This window comes from Scyliorhinus canicula, chromosome 5, assembly GCF_902713615.1.
Source record: "Scyliorhinus canicula chromosome 5, sScyCan1.1, whole genome shotgun sequence".
NCBI lineage: Eukaryota > Metazoa > Chordata > Chondrichthyes > Carcharhiniformes > Scyliorhinidae > Scyliorhinus > Scyliorhinus canicula.
Genome location: NC_052150.1, coordinates 226,567,466 through 226,585,549, shown reverse-complemented (window position 1 = coordinate 226,585,549; position 18,084 = coordinate 226,567,466). Strand labels below are relative to the sequence as shown.

The 18,084-nt window shown below is 58.0% G+C and overlaps 1 protein-coding gene across 3 annotated transcripts in view; it reads right to left on the bottom strand.

Annotated features, from left to right (window-relative positions):
* The window catches only part of LOC119966633 (riboflavin transporter 2-like), a 45,235-nt gene extending 29,918 nt beyond the window's left edge, over positions 1-15,317 (bottom strand). For 2 of the 3 annotated variants that reach the window (XM_038798657.1, XM_038798662.1), the window contains exon 1: positions 335-718. The gene's annotated coding sequence lies outside the window, so the exon portion shown is untranslated. Of the gene's footprint in view, positions 1-334; positions 719-15,163 lie in introns of those variants that run through there. The other variant, XM_038798661.1, reaches the window with a different exon arrangement.
* Between the last annotated feature and the right edge of the window lie 2,767 nt (positions 15,318-18,084).

Here is an 18,084-nt window from a genome sequence, read left to right as displayed (position 1 = left end):
TCCCCAATACACACAGGAAGAGCTCAGTTACACAGGCTCAAACACACACACCCTCCCCAATACACACAGGAAGAGCCCAGATACACAGGATCAAACACACACACCCTCCCCAAATACACCCAGGAAGAGCCCAGATACACAGGATCAAACACACACCCTCCCCAATACACACAGGAAGAGCCCAGTTACACAGGCTCAGACACACACCCCTCCCCAATACACACAGGAAGAGCCCAGTTACACAGGATGGGAGAATGATTTCAGCCACAATGGTGCCAGACTTTGAGCAGAGTGGAACACAGCAGGCTGGGGGATGAAAGACTGAAGCACTCACCCCGAGCACTCGGCTTCAGTCACATGGAGGTGGCGGAGAAACAGGAAGGTTTCAGTTGAATGGACGATTGTCTCTGCCGCCCCCGGAATAGGAACGATGATGACTCAGCATTTGTGAGGGAACGTTGAATCACAAAGTGCCTCAGTGATGGTTTAAAGTGAGAGGCAGCGGTCGGTGTGGGGCAGGGGCCAGCTCTGCTTTAACAACAGGGGGTGGCACAGCAGCCAGGGAGGAGCAGGAGGCTGGAGAAGCAGCTGGGCTCCCACTGCCAACAGTTCCTCTCTGTCCCTGCATTGGCAAGGGTGCCAACATCTACTGCCCCCACACACAGCCCTGGCAGAGCCTCACCCCCATCAAGCTCAGGCATCAATCAGGGGGGCAAAGATATTGGAACAGAACTGACAGGCCAGGCAGTAAGTGTGATCCCAAAGTGACCTCTAAATCTCTCTGTACAGATGCTGCCAGTCCCTGCTGTGTTTGTCCAGCATTTCCACATTTACAGCATCCGCAGTCTTTTGTTTTTATTGAAGATATTGGGACTCTTCGCTTTCCAATTTGAACATTTTCAGGAGGCAAGGCTGAACCCCACTCCGCTCACACCCAACCCCACTCCACTCACACCCAACCCCACTCCGCTCACACCCAACCCCACTCCACTCACACCCAACCCCACTGAGCTCACACCCAACCCCACTCCGCTCACACCCAACCCCACTGAGCTCACACCCAACCCCACTCCGCTCACACCCAACCCCACTCCGCTCACACCCAACCCCACTCCGCTCACACCCAGCCCCACTCCCCTCACACCCAACCCCACTCCGCTCACACCCAACCCCACTCCACTCACACCCAACCCCACTCCACACACACCCAACCCCACTCCGCTCACACCCAACCCCACTCCGCTCACACCCAACCCCACTCCACTCACACCCAACCCCACTCCGCTCACACCCAACCCCACTCCGCTCACACCCAACCCCACTCCGCTCACACCCAACCCCACTCCACTCACACCCAACCCCACTCCGCTCACACCCAACCCCACTGAGCTCACACCCAACCCCACTGAGCTCACACCCAACCCCATTCCACTCACACCCAACCCCACTCCGCTCACACCCAACCCCACTGAGCTCACACCCAACCCCACTCCACTCACACCCAACCCCACTGAGCTCACACCCAACCCCACTCCGCTCACACCCAACCCCACTCCGCTCACACCCAACCCCACTGAGCTCAAACCCAACCCCACTCCACTCACACCCAACCCCACTCCGCTCACACCCAACCCCACTCTGCTCACACCCAACCCCACTGAGCTCACACCCAACCCCACTGAGCTCACACCCAACCCCACTCCACTCACACCCAACCCCACTGAGTCCACACCCAACCCCACTCCGCTCACACCCAACCCCACTGAGCTCACACCCAACCCCACTGAGCTCACACCCAACCCCACTCCGCTCACACCCAACCCCACTCCACTCACACCCAACCCCACTCCACTCACACCCAACCCCACTGAGCTCACACCCAACCACACTCCGCTCACACCCAACCCCACTGAGCTCACACCCAACCCCACTCCGCTCACACCCAACCCCACTCCGCTCACACCCAACCCCACTCCGCTCACACCCAACCCCACTGAGCTCACACCCAACCCCACTGAGCTCACACCCAACCCCACTCCACTCACACCCAACCCCACTCCGCTCACACCCAACCCCACTCCGCTCACACCCAACCCCACTCCGCTCACACCCAACCCCAGAGCTCACACCCAACTCCACTGAGCTCACACCCAACCCCACTCCGCTCACACCCAACCCACTCTGCTCACACCCAACCCCACTGAGCTGACACCCAACCCCACTGAGCTCACACCGAACCCCACTCCACTCACACCCAACCCCACTGAGCTCACACCCAACCCCACTCCACTCACACCCAACCCCACTGAGCTCACACCCAACCCCACTCCACTCACACCCAACCCCACTGAGCTCACACCCAACCCCACTCCACTCACACCCAACCCCACTGAGCTCACACCCAACACCACTGAGCTCACACCCAACCCCACTCCGCTCACACCCAACCCCACTGAGCTCACACCCAACCCCACTGAGCTCACACCCAACCCCACTGAGCTCACACCCAACCCCACTCCGCTCACACCCAACCCCACTCCGCTCACACCCAACCCCACTCCGCTCACTCCCAACCCCACTCCGCTCACACCCAACCCCACTCCGCTCACACCCAACCCCACTCCGCTCACACCCAACCCCACTGAGCTCACACCCAACCCCACTCCGCTCACACCCAACCCCACTCCGCTCACACCCAACCCCACTGAGCTCACACCCAACCCCACTCCGCTCACACCCAACCCCACTGAGCTCACACCCAACCCCACTCCGCTCACACCCAACCCCACTCCGCTCACACCCAACCCCACTGAGCTCACACCCAACCCCACTCCGCTCACACTCAACCCCACTCCGCTCACAGCCAACCCGACTCCACTCACACCCAACCCCACTGAGCTCACACCCAACCCCACTCCGCTCACACCCAACCCCACTGAGCTCACACCCAACCCCACTCCGCTCACACCCAACCCCACTCCGCTCACAGCCAACCCCACTGAGCTCACACCCAACCCCACTCCGCTCACACCCAACCCCACTGAGCTCACACCCAACCCCACTGAGCTCACACCCAACCCCACTCCACTCACACCCAACCCCACTCCGCTCACACCCAACCCCACTCCGCTCACACCCAACCCCACTCTGCTCACACCCAACCCCACTCCACTCACACCCAACCCCACTCCGCTCACACCCAACCCCACTCTGCTCACACCCAACCCCACTCCACTCACACCCAACCCCACTCCGCTCACACCCAACCCCACTCCGCTCACTCCCAACCCCACTCCGCTCACACCCAACCCCACTCCGCTCACACCCAACCCCACTCCGCTCACACCCAACCCCACTGAGCTCACACCCAACCCCACTCCGCTCACACCCAACCCCACTCCGCTCACACCCAACCCCACTGAGCTCACACCCAACACCACTCCGCTCACACCCAACCCCACTGAGCTCACACCCAACCCCACTCCGCTCACACCCAACCCCACTCCACTCACACCCAACCCCACTCCACTCACACCCAACCCCACTGAGCTCACACCCAACCCCACTGAGCTCACACCCAACCCCACTGAGCTCACACCCAACCCCACTGACCTCACACCCAACCCCACTGAGCTCACACCCAACCCCACTCCGCTCACACCCAACCCCACTGAGCTCACACCCAACCCCACTCCGCTCACACCCAACCCCACTCCGCTCACAGCCAACCCCACTCCACTCACACCCAACCCCACTGAGCTCACACCCAACCCCACTCCGCTCACACCCAACCCCACTGAGCTCACACCCAACCCCACTCCGCTCACACCCAACCCCACTCCGCTCACAGCCAACCCCACTGAGCTCACACCCAACCCCACTCCGCTCACACCCAACCCCACTGAGCTCACACCCAACCCCACTGAGCTCACACCCAACCCCACTCCACTCACACCCAACCCCACTCTGCTCACACCCAACCCCACTCCGCTCACACCCAACCCCACTGAGCTCACACCCAACCCCACTGAGCTCACACCCAACCCCACTCCACTCACACCCAAACTCACTCCGCTCACACCAAACCCACTCCGCTCACACCCAACCCCACTGAGCTCACACCCAACCCCACTCCGCTCACACCCAACCCCACTGAGCTCACACCTAACCCCATTGAGCTCACATCCAACCCCACTCCGCTCACAGCCAACCCCACTGAGCTCACACCCAACCCCACTGAGCTCACACCCAACCCCACTGAGCTCACACCCAACCCCACTCCACTCACACCCAACCCCACTGAGCTCACACCCAACCCCACTCCGCTCACACCCAACCCCACTCTGCTCACACCCAACCCCACTCCACTCACTCCCAACCCCATTCCGATCACACCCAACCCCACTCCGCTAACTCCCAACCCCACTCTGCTCACACCCAACCCCACTCCGCTCACACCCAACCCCACTCTGCTCACACCCAACCCCACTGAGCTCACACCCAACCCCACTGAGCTCACACCCAACCCCACTCCGCTCACACCCAACCCCACTGAGCTCACACCCAACCCCACTCCGCTCACACCCAACCCCACTGAGCTCACACCCAACCCCACTCCACTCACACCCAGCCCAACTCCACTCACACCCAACCCCACTGAGCTCACACCCAACCCCACTCCGCTCACACCCAACCCCACTCCACTCACACCCAACCCCACTCCGCTCACACCCAACCCCACTGAGCTCACACCCAACCTCACTCCGCTCACACCCAGCCCCACTCCGCTCACACCCAACCCCACTCTGCTCACACCCAACCCCACTCCACTCACACCCAACCCCACTCCGCTCACACCCAACCCCACTGACCTCACACCCAACCCCACTCCACTCACACCCAACCCCACTCCGCTCACACCCAACCCCACTGAGCTCACACCCAACCCCACTCCACTCACACCCAGCCCCACTGAGCTTACACCCAACCACACTGAGCTCACACCCAACCCCACTGAGCTCACACCCAACCCCACTCCACTCACACCCAAACTCACTCCGCTCACACCAAACCCACTCCGCTCACACCCAACCCCACTGAGCTCACACCCAACCCCACTCCACTCACACCCAGCCCCACTGAGCTTACACCCAACCACACTGAGCTCACACCCAACCCCACTCCACTCACACCCAACCCCACTCCGCTCACACCCAACCCCACTGACCTCACACCCAACCCCACTCCACTCACACCCAACCCCACTCCGCTCACACCCAACCCCACTGAGCTCACACCCAACCCCACTCCACTCACACCCAGCCCCACTGAGCTTACACCCAACCACGCTGAGCTCACACCCAACCCCACTCCACTCACACCCAACCCCACTGACCTCACACCTAACCCCATTGAGCTCACATCCAACCCCACTCCGCTCACAGCCAACCCCACTGAGCTCACACCCAACCCCACTGAGCTCACACCCAACCCCACTGAGCTCACACCCAACCCCACTCCGCTCACAGCCAACCCCACTCCGCTCACACCCAACCCCACTCCGCTCACACCCAACCCCACTGAGCTCACACCCAACCCCACTCCGCTCACACCCAACCCCACTCCGCTCACTCCCAACCCCACTCCGCTCACACCCAACCCCACTCCACTCACACCGAACCCCACTCTGCTCACACCCAACCCCACTCCGCTCACACCCAACCCCACTCCACTCACACCCAACCCCACTCCACTCACACCCAACCCCACTGAGCTCACACCCAACCCCACTGAGCTCACACCCAACCCCACTCCGCTCACACCCAACCCCACTGAGCTCACACCCAACCCCACTGAGCTCACACCCAACCCCACTCCGCTCACACCCAACCCCACTGAACCCACACCCAACCCCACTGAGCTCACACCCAACCCCACTGAGCTCACACCCAACCCCACTGAGCTCACACCCAACCCCACTCCGCTCACACCCAACCCCACTGAGCTCACACCCAACCCCACTCCGCTCACACCCAACCCCACTCCACTCACACCCAACCCCACTCCGCTCACACCCAACCCCACTGAGCTCACACCCAACCCCACTCCACTCACACCCAACCCCACTGAGCTCACACCCAACCCCACTGAGCTCACACCCAACCCCACTCCACTCACACCCAACCCCACTCCGCTCACACCCAGCCCCACTGAGCTCACACCCAACCTCACTCCACTCACACACAACCCCACTCCGCTCACACCCAACCCCACTGAGCTCACACCCAACCCCACTCCACTCACACCCAACCCCACTCCGCTCACACCCAACCCCACTGAGCTCACACCCAACCCCACTCCGCTCACACCCAACCCCACTCCACTCACACCCAACCCCACTCCGCTCACACCCAACCCCACTGAGCTCACACCCAACCCCACTGAGCTCACACCCATCCCCACTGAGCTCACACCCAACCCCACTCCGCTCACACCCAACCCCACTCCGCTCACACGCAACCCCACTCCACTCACACCCAACCCCACTCCGCTCACACCCAACCCCACTGAGCTCACACCCAACCCCACTGAGCTCACACCCAACCCCACTGAGCTCACACCCAACCCCACTGAGCTCACACCCAACCCCACTCCGCTCACTCCCAACCCCACTCCACTCACACCCAACCCCACTCCGCTCACACCCAACCCCACTCCGCTCACACCCAACCCCACTGAGCTCACACCCAACCCCACATCCGCTCACACCCAACCCCACTCCACTCACACCCAACCCCACTGAGCTCACACCTAACCCCACTCCGCTCACACCCAACCCCACTGAGCTCACACCCAACCCCATTGAGCTCACACCCAACCCCACTCCGCTCACACCCAACCCCACTCCACTCACACCCAACCCCACTCCACTCACACCCAACCCCACTGAGCTCACACCCAACCCCACTCCACTCACACCCAACCCCACTGAGCTCACACCCAACCCCACTCCACTCACACCCAACCCCACTGAGCTCACACCCAACACCACTGAGCTCACACCCAACCCCACTCCGCTCACACCCAACCCCACTGAGCTCACACCCAACCCCACTCCGCTCACACCCAACCCCACTCCGCTCACACCCAACCCCACTCCGCTCACACCCAACCCCACTCCGCTCACACCCAACCCCACTCCACTCACTCCCAACCCCACTCCACTCACACCCAACCCCACTCCGCTCACACCCAACCCCACTCCGCTCACACCCAACCCCACTCCACTCACACCCAACCCCACTGAGCTCACACCCAACCCCACTCCACTCACACCCAACCCCACTGAGCTCACACCCAACCCCACTCCACTCACACCCAACCCCACTGAGCTCACACCCAACACCACTGAGCTCACACCCAACCCCACTCCGCTCAAACCCAACCCCACTCCGCTCACACCCAACCCCACTCCGCTCACACCCAACCCCACTGAGCTCACACCCAACCCCACTCCACTCACACCGAACCCCACTGACCTCACACCCAACCCCACTGAGCTCACACCCAACCCCACTCCGCTCACACCCAGCCCCACTGAGCTCACACCCAACCCCACTGAGCTCACACCCAACCCCACTGAGCTCACACCCAACCCCACTCCACTCACAGCCAACCCCACTGAGCTCACACCCAACCCCACTGAGCTCACACCCAACCCCACTGAGCTCACACCCAACCCCACTGAGCTCACAGCCAACACCACTGAGCTCACAGCCAACCCCTCTCCGCTCACACCTACCCCACTCCGCTCACACCCAACCCCACTGAGCTCACACCCAACCCCACTCCGCTCACACCCAACCCCACTGAGCTCACACCCAACCCCTCCACTCACACCCAACCCCACTCCACTCACACCCAACCCCACTCCGCTCACACCCAACCCCACTCCGCTCACACACAACCCCACTCCGCTCACACCCAACCCCACTCCTCTCACACCCAACCCCACTCCACTCACACCCAACCCCACTGAGCTCACACCCAACCCCACTCTGCTCACACCCAACCCCACTCCGCTCACACCCAACCCCACTCCGCTCACACCCAACCCCACTCCACACAGACCCAACCCCATGATGAAACCATCAATTCAAAAGACACGTGATTGGAAGTGAACAGTGGCTTTAATAATCTTACAACAGAGCCTGCCTGCGATGAGATGAACTGGCAGCAGGCTCACGACTGCAGAGCTTTATACTTCCGGTTAGTGGGAGGAGCCATGGGCGGAGCCAAGAGTGGAGCCCAGTACAAACTCCTCATCTCCCCCTATGGGCAGAGCCGCGCAACGGCTCGTATACAGAGCCCACAAGGACACAATACAAATAATACAACACAGTGTGAATTACTAGGTTTATAATTCACCACATTCACCCCCTGTAAAAAAAAATCAAGTCCGGCGGGGGTGATGATTTTACAAATTGAGCCGGTCCGGCGGCCGAGTCGTCCTTTGGGATCGGCGAAGCACCGGGGTTGCAGCCTCTTCGGGTGGCCGGGTGGTGACGGTCGGTGAGGGTACGATGGTGGACTCCGGGGGTGATTCGGCCCGGGCTTCGTACCCGACTGGTTCGACGGGCGACGGGAAGCCCAGGAAACCTATAGGCGTGGGGGCGTGGGGGCGCGGAGCACGGGCCGTAAACCTGTCGGTGCGGGGGTGCAGGGCGAGGAGGGTTGGGTGGGGTGTAGTGAGAGGGGTACCTCGGTGGTAGTGGTGGTGGATTTGGATCCTGCAGGCGCCAGGTCCCGGAGGGAAATGGTGTCCTGACAGCCGTCAGGATATTCGATGAACGCGTATTGGGGGTTGGAGTGGAGTAGGAACACTCTCTCTACTAGCGGGTCTGTTTTGTGTGCCCGGACGTGCTTCCGGAGGAGAACCGGGCCCGGTGTCTTCAACCAGGATGGGAGCGAAACCCCTGTGGTAATGCCCCAAGAGAAAACAAATAGCCGTTCGTGAGGGGTCTGGTTGGTGGCTGTACATAGGAGGGACCTAATTCCATGGAGCGCGTCGTGGAGGACCTCCTGCCAATGGGAGGCCGGGAGATTCCTGGGCCGGAGGGTCAGTAGGACGGTCTTCCAGACCATCGCGTTCTCCCTCTCCACCTGCCCGTTCCCCCTGGGGTTGTAGCTGGTAGTCCTGCTCGAGGCGATGCCCTTGTCGAGCAGGTACTGACGCAGCTCGTCGCTCATAAAGGACGAACCCCTGTTGCTGTGTACGTAGCTGGGGAAACCGAACAGGGTGAAGACACTGTGCAGGGCTCTGATGACTGTATGGGAGGTCATATCGGGGCACGGGATGGCAAAGGGGAAGTGGGAGAACTCGTCGATGACGTTCAGGAAGTACACATTTCGATTGGTCGAGGGGAGTGGCCCTTTGAAATCGATGCTCAAGTGTTCAAAGGGACGGGATGCCTTTACCAGGTGGGCCTTGTCTGGTCTATAGAAGTGCGGCTTGCACCCCGCGCAGTTCGGGCAATCCCTGGTGATGGCTTTTACCTCCTCGGTGGAGAAAGGCAGATTTCGGGCTTTGATGTAGTGGGCGAGCCGGGTGACCCCCGGGTGGCAGAGGTCATTGTGAATAGCTTTCAAGCGGTCGTGATGAGGGTGAACCTCCTACCTGCGAGGTAGTGCCTCCAGTGACGGATAGCCTCCACAATGGCTCGTGCTTCTTTCTCGACTGAGGAGTGTTCCGAGGCGGAGACGGTTGGGGAGAAAAAGGCGACTGGTCTCCCTGCCTGATTCAGTGTGGCTGCGAGCGTGACATGAGGCGTCGCTCTCCACCTGGAAGGGGACGGATTCATCCACCGCCCGCATGGCCGCTTTGGCGATGTCCTCCTTGATGCAGGTGAAGGCCTGGCGAGCCTCATCTGATAGAGGAAAGAGTGTGGCCTTAAATAGTGGGCGGGCTTTGCCCGCATACTGAGGGACCCACTGGGCATAATACGAGAAAAACCCCAGGCACCTTTTGAGGGCCCTGGGACAATGAGGGAGAGGGAGTTGTAAGAGGGGGCGCATACGGTCCGGGTCGGGGTCCAGGACTCCGTTTTACACGACATAGCCAATGATGGCTAGCCTGGTCGTGCGGAAAACACATTTCTCCATGTTATACGTGAGGTTAGGTTTCTGTGCCGTCTGGAGAAATCGGTGGAAGTTGGCGTCGTGGTCCTGCTGATCATGGCCGCAGATGGTGACGTTATCCAAGTACAGAACTGTGGCCCGCAGCCCGTACTGGTCCACCATTCGGTCCATTGCTCGTTGGAACACCGAGACCCCATTAGTGACGCCGAAGGGGACCTGGAGGAAATGGAAGAGGCGGCCGTCTGCCTCGAACGCTGTGTAGTGGCGGTCCTCCGGGCGGATTGGGAGCTGGTGGTATGCAGACTTCAGATCCACCGTGGAGAATATGCGGTACTGGGCGATCTGATTCACCATGTCTGCAATCCTGGGGAGGGGGTACACATCAAGGAGCATGAACCGGTTAATAGTTTGGCAAAAGTCCACTACCATTCGGAATTTTTCCCCGGTCTTGACGACCACCACCTGAGCTCTCCAGGGGCTGTTACTGGCCTCTATGACCCCCTCACATAGGAGCCTATGGACCTCGGTTCTGATAAACACCCTGTCCTGCAGGCTGTACCGCCTGCTGCGAGTGGCTACGGGTTTGCAGTCCGGAGTGAGATTAGCAAAGAATGGAGGGGGGGGTCGATTTTTAGTGTCGCTAGACTGCAGATAGTGAGTGGGGGCAGGGGCCCGCCGAAGCTGAGGGTGAGGCTTTTGAGGTTGCACTGGAAGTCGAGTCCCAGTAAGAGTGGGGCGCAGAGTTCGGGGAGTACGTATAGCTGGAAGTTTGAGTAGCTGGCACCCTGAATCGTTAGGGTCGCGACGGTGCGCCCTTGGAGGTGAACAGAGTGGGAGCCCGAAGCGAGGGAGATAGTTTGCCGTGCAGGGAAAATAGGGAGCGAGCAGCGTCTTTTCAGATCTGGGTGTACAAAGCTCTCAATGCTCCTGGAGTCGAAGAGGCACGGTGTACTGTACCCGTTCATTTTAACGGTCATCATCGAGTTGCGGAGGTGTTTCAGACGCGACTGGTCCAACGACACCGCGCTGAGTTGCGGATAGTCGGCGGCTCGGTCAGCTGTGCTGGAGTGGCCCCGTGATGATTTTCCGCTGAGGTCATGATCTTCGAGGTGAGTTTCAGAGTTTGAAGAGAATGGAGCCCAAGATGGCCGCCCCCGTGGATCGCACGTGGCGGGCGGCGAGGAAGATGGCGGCCAAGATGGCGCCCCCCCATGAGTCGCACGTGGCCGGCCGTGAGGAGTAGGGTTGCCAAGATGGCGGCCCCCATGAGTCGCACGTGTCAGGTGGGGACGGAGTCGGCATACAGGCTGCAGCATTTCAGGGCCTGCGGGCCTGTGAGTTTGGGATGTGAGTGCTCTGGGCTGCGGAAGAGTTTGGAGTAGGGGTTTTCTTTGCCAGGCAGACCCGGGCATAGTGTCCTTTGTGACCGCAGCTGCTGCAGGTCGAGTTGCGGGCCGGGCAGTGCTGCCGTGGGTGTTGGGGCTGCCCACAAAAGTGGTATACTGGAGTCCACCCAAAACTATCTGGAAACAAATGATACGGGGGAGGTCTCTGCAGCAACGGTCTGGGAAGCTTTGAAGGTAGTTGTCAGAGGGGAATTAATCTTGGTACGGGCCCACAGAGAAAAGGTGGAACAGGCTGAGAGAGACAGGTTAGTTGAGGAGATACTCCAGGTGGACAGGAGATACTCGGAGGCCCCAGACGCGGGGCTGCTGAGGGAGCGGCGGAGGGTACAGGCGGAGTTTGGGCTGTTGACTACAGGGAAAGTAGTGGAACAGTTGAGGAAGGCAAGGGGGGCGATTTATGAGTACGGGGAAAAGGCTGGCAGAATGTTGGCGCACCAGCTCAGGAAAAGGGAGACAGCCAGGGAGAGAGGGAGAGTAAAGAGTAGAGGTGGGAATACTGTCCTGGACCCAGCGGGGGTGAACGAGGTGTTTAAGGACTTTTACAGCAAATTATATGAGTCGGAACCCCCGGCTGGGGTGGAGGGGATGAGGCAGTTTTTGGGTCAGTTGAGGTTCCAGAGGGTGGATGAGGATCTGGTGGAAGGGCTGGGAGCCCCAATTGAAATTGAGGGGGGCTGGAGGGCATGCAGTCGGGGAAGGCTCCAGGGCCGGACGGCTACCCGGTGGAATTCTTTAAGAAGTTTTCAGAGATAATGAACCCACTGCTGGTGAGGACATTGAATGAAGCAAGAGAGAAGGGAGTCCTCCCCCCAACAATGTTGCAGGCCTCGATTTCATTGATCCTGAAACGGGAGAAGGATCCGGAGCAATGCGGGTCATACAGGCCGATTTCTCGACTGAATGTGGATTCCAAACAGCTGGCTAAGATACTGGCCACAAGGATAGAGGACTGTGTCTCGGGGATGATAGGGGAAGACCAGACGGGATTTTCAAAGGGCAGGCAACTCGAGGCCAATGTTCAAAGACTTTTAAATGTTATTATGATGCCCTCAGAAGGAGGAGAGATGGAGGTGGTGGTAGCGATGGATGCGGAGAAGGCTTTTGATCGGGTCAGTGGGATTACCTGTGGGAGGTGCTGGGAAGGTTTGGGTTTGGTGAGGGCTTTATTGACTGGGTGCGGTTGCTCTATCAGGCACCAGTAGCGAGTGTGCGTACAAACCGTCTGAGGTCGGGGTATTTTAAACTACACCGAGGGACGAGGCAAGGGTGCCCCCTCTCCCCGTTACTGTTTGCTCTGGCCATAGAGCCATTGGCCATGGCGTTAAGAGCCTGTAGGAACTGGAAATGGCTGGTTCGAGGGGAGGGGTGGAGCACCGGGTCTCGCTCTACGCAGATGACCTGCCCTTGTATATTTCAGACCCGTTGGAGGGGATGGGGCAAGTTATGCGGCTCCTCAGGAATTCGGTAATTTTTCGGGGTATAAATTGAGCATGGGGAAAAGCGAGATGTTCGCGATCCAGGCAAGAGGGCAGAAGAGACTGGGAGAGCTGCCATTAGAATGGTAGGAAGGAGCTTTCGATATCTGGGAATCCAGGTGGCCAGGGAATGGGAGGCACTGTACAAGTTAAACCTTATCCTGCCTCGTAGAACAAATGGAAGGGGACTTTAAGAGATGGGACATGCTCCCGTTACCACTGGCGGGGAGGGTAAAGACTGTGAAAATGACGGTCCTCCCCAGATTTCTGTTTGTCTTTCCGTGCCTCCCCATCTTCATCCCGAGGGCCTATTTCAAGCGGGCGAATAAGGTTATTTTGAGCGTTGTGTGGGTGGGTAAAACCCCGCGAGTGAAGAAAGTGTTGCTGTAGCGCAGTCGGAGGGAGGGTGGGTTAGCGCTGCCGAACCTTTGCAATTACTACTGTGCGGCTAATAGAGCCATGATTAGGAAGTGGGTCGTGGGGGAGGGGTCGGTAGGGAGTGGATGGAGGCGGCATCATGTAGACACAGGATTGGGAGCACTGATAATGGCACCTCTTCCGTTCTCGCCGGCCCGATACTCCACAAAGTGGTGGTGGCGGCTCTGAGATTCTGGGGTCAGTGGAGGAGACATAAGAGAGTGGAAGGAGCATCAGTTTGGACCCCAATTTATAATAACCATCGGTTTGTTCCGGGTAGGCTGGATCGTGGGTTCCGGAGATGGCAAAGGGCAGGAATTAGAAGGATGGGAGATCTATTTATAGACGGGAGCTTCCCCAGCTTGAAAGCCTTGGAGGATAAATTTGAATTGCCAGCAGGGAATGGGTTTAGGTATCTGCAGGTGCGAGACTTCTTGAGAAAACAGGTGCCGGCCTTTCCGCTGCTGCCACCACGGGGGGAGAGGGGAAGGTATCAGATATTTACTAGGAGCTTTTGGAATCGGAGGAAACTCCGGTGGAGGAGCTGAAGGGCAAGTGGGAGGACGAGCTAGGAGGAGAAATAAAGGCGGGTCTGTGGGCAGATGCCCTAAGCAGGGTTAATACCTCCTCATCATGTGCCAGGCTTAGCCTGGGTAGTCCACCAGGTACACATGACAGCGGCTAGAATGAGCAAGGTATTCGGGGTAGAGGACAGGTGTGCGAGGTGCGCGGGGAGCCCAGCAAATCATGTCCACGTGTTTTGGGCATGCCCGAAGCTTAGAGGGTTTTGGCAGGATTTTGCTGAGGCAATGTCCACGGTGCTAAAAACACGGGTGGTGCCGGGTCTGGAGGTAGCGATCTTTGGAGTGTCGGAAGTGCCGGGAGTTCAGGGGGCGAAAGAGGCCGACGTCTTGGCCTTTGCCTCCCTGGTAGCCCGGAGACGGATCTGATTAATGTGGAGGGACTCGAAGCCCCCGAGGGCAGAGACCTGGGTTAGTGACATGGCTGGGTTTCTCAGTCTCGAGAAAATAAAGTTCCCCTCAAGGGGGTCAATGGTCAGGTTCACCCGGAAGTGGCAGCCGTTCGTCGACTTTCCCGGGGAAAATTAAAATGTTGGCAGATGCAGAATTCCAAAAGTGGGGGGGGGGGGGGGGGGGGGGGGTGGCAGACTGTTGTTGTATGATTCGGGTGTGTGAAGATTGGGATGGGGGTGGAAATGTTAATTGTACCATGTTTATGTCGCTGTTATTGTTATTATTATAAAAACAAATACCCTGATGAAAATATTTTTAAAAAATAATCTGGAATTAAAAGTCTAATGGTGACCATGAAACCATTGCTGATTGTCATAAAAACCCACATCTGGCTCGCTAATATCCTTTAGGGAAGGAAATCTGCCGTCCTTACCTGGTCTGGCCTACATGTGACTCCAGACCTACACGGCAATGTGGTTGACACGTAACTGCCCCACTCTGAAGTGGCCAAGCAAGCCACTCAGTTCAAGGGCAATTAGGGATGGGCAACAAATGATGGCCTAGCCAGCGACGCCCATATCCCAAGAACTAATTTTAAAAATAGAGTTTTAACCGGCTTTGTCCTCTTGCCTCCCAGTCTCAATCAGCCACTGCCAGTCCTCCCCACCCCAGCCAACTCTGTTTTATAATTAGAGTTAATTAAGTAAAACATTCAATGAAAGGCACCAATTCTGGAAACACCCAGGAAATTCACCTTAACTTGCTGGAGACTCCAGGGGCAATCGTGGAGAATTTGGCTCCCACATCCAGAGTCAGCGATGAGGATTTCCCGCAATGGGGTGGGGAAAGCAGTCATTCCTAAAGTCCCAGTTTCACCATCCGGAAATGAATTAGCACTAATTAATCGAGCAAGTTCCCCGAACGTACAATGAAACTACTTTGCAAAATCCTGTTGAAGTATTTTTGCAATGGGGCGGATTCCAGGTCACATGCGGGTCGAGTCACTGGTATTTCATAATCCCAATCAGGGCAGGGAGGTGGAATGAACGTATCAGCAGACTACACAATTAGAAGGAATAAATGAATGCTGCTTTGATGTTAGAGAGACAGAGGGAGCCATTCACTCCATCATGGACCCTGGCCATACACCACCGAGACCTGGGTGCGCAGGGCGCAACTTCAAAGTTTGCCATTCGGCCCATTGAATCTGCACCAGCCCTTGGAAAGAGCAGCCTACTTAAGCCCACGTCTCCACCCTAACCCTGCCTAATGTTTTGGACGCTAAGGGGCAATGTATCATGGCCAATCCACCTAACCTGCACGTCTTTGGACTTGTGGGTGGAAACCGGAGCACCCGGAGGAAACCCACGCCGACACGGGGGGAGAACGTGCAGACTCCGCACCGACAGTGACCCGAGCCGGGAATCTAACTTGGGACCCTGGAGCTGTGAAGCCACAGTGCCAACCACTGTGTTACCTTGCCGCTTAGGAAGGATGTGAAGGAGGAAAATTTCCGGTATTTGGGAATCCAGGTGGCACGAGACTGGGGCAGGCTGCATAAGTTAAATTTGGCCAGGGTGGTGGAGCAAATGAAGGGAGAGTTTCGGAGATGGGATGCACTCCCGCTGTCGCTGGCAGGGAGGGTGCAGACTGTAAAGATGACAATCCTCCCTCGATTTTTGTTTATTTTTCAGTGCCTCCCGATCTTTATCCCACAGTCCTTCTTCAAAAGAGTTAACGGGCTGATCATGAGCTTTGTCTGGGCGGGAAAGTCTCCGCGGGTGAAGAAGGCGATGTTGGAGAGGAACCGCAGCGAGGGAGGGCTGGCTTTGCCGAGTCTGGTCAATTATTACTGGGCCAGTGGTTAGCACAACCGCCTCACGGCGCTGAGGTCCCAGGTTCGATCCCGGCTCTGGGTCATTGTCCGTGTAGAGTTTGCACATTCTCCCCGTGTCTGCGTGGGTTTCGCCCCCACAACCCAAAAATGTGCAGAGTAGGTGGATTGGACACGCTAAATTGCCCCTTAATTGGAAAAAATAATTGGGTAATCTAAATTTATAAAAAAAAAAAAAAATTATTACTGGGCGGCCAACATCGCTATGATAAGGAAGTGGATGGTGGGTATGGGGTCTATTTGGGAGCGGGTGGAGGCGGCTTCGTGCAGGGGCTCCAGTTTGGAAGCCCTGGTCACGGCTCCTCTACCGCTGCCGCCGGCCAAGTACACCACCAGCCCGGTAGTGGTGGCGACCCTGCGGATATGGGGCCAGTGGAGGAGGCATGTGGGGGAGATGGGGGCGTCTGTCTGGGCGCCAATCTGCGACAACCATCGGTTTGCCCCCGGCAGTATGGATGGGGGGTTCCGAGTATGGCGGCGAGCAGGGGCGGGAAGGGTGGGTGATATGTTCCTGGAAGGGAGCTTCGCGAGTTTGAGGAGCTTGGAGGAGAAATTTGGGTTGGTAAGGGGAAATGATTTTAGATACTTACAGCTGCGGGACTTTGTTCGTAGACAGGTCCCATCTTTCCCGCGCCTCCCGCCAATGGGGATCCTAGACAGAATAGTCTCTAGGAGGGAAGAAGGGGAGGGCAGAGTCTCGGGTATATATAAGGTGCTCATGAGGGAGGAAGGGTCCCAGACAAAGGAACTGAAACTTAAATGGGAGGAGGAGCTAGGCGGGGAATTGGAGGATGGGCTGTGGGCAGAGGCCCTGAGTAGGGTAAACTCGACCGCGACATGTGCTAGGCTCGGGCTGATCCAATTTAAGGTCGTTCACCGGGCCCATATGACGGTGGCTCGGATGAGCAAATTTTCCGGGATAGAGGACAAATGCGCTAGGTGCGCAGGAGGACCAGCGAACCATGTGCACATGTTTTGGGCATGCCCTGAGCTGAGGGGGTACTGGGAGGGATTTGCGGGGGTCATGTCCCAGGTGCTAAAAACAAGGGTGGTGATGAGTCCAGGGGTGGCAATTTTTGGGGTTTCGGAAGACCCGGACGTCCAGGGGGAGAAAGAGGCCGATGTTTTGGCCTTTGCTTCCCTGATAGCCCGGCGACGAATATTATTGGCGTGGAGGGACTCAAAGCCCCCGAAGACTGAGTGGTGGCTTGCGGACATGTCAAGTTTCCTGGGGATGGAAAAAATTAAGTTCGCCTTGAGGGGATCTGTGCAGGGGTTCACCCGGAGGTGGCAACCATTTATTGACTTCTTTGCGGGAGAGTGAGCGTCAGCAGGGGGGTGGGGGGAGGGGGGGGGGGGGGGGGGTAGAATAGAGTAGGAGGGAAAATATGGCGGGTAGTACGGGTGGGAGGGGAGCAGGCTTGTGCAATACGGTACGATGGAAGTATTGAAAGTACGTGGATGTTTGCACATTTTTGCCTTTTTTGCTTCCTTTCTGATGATGTCTGTAACTGTTTATAAAGCCAAAAACTACCTCAATAAAATTGTTTATTAAAAAAAAAGGAAGGATGTGAAGGCAATTAGAGAGAGAGAGAGGGTGAGAGAGAGAGGAGAAAGGATTCAGGAGAATGGTTCCGGGGATGAGGAACTTCAGTCACGTCGATGGATTGAAGTAGTTCATGGAATTATAGAATCCCGACAGTGCAGAAGGAGGCCATTCAGCCCATCGAGTCTGCGCCCACCCTCTGAAAGAGCACCCTACCTAGGCCACTCCTCCGCCC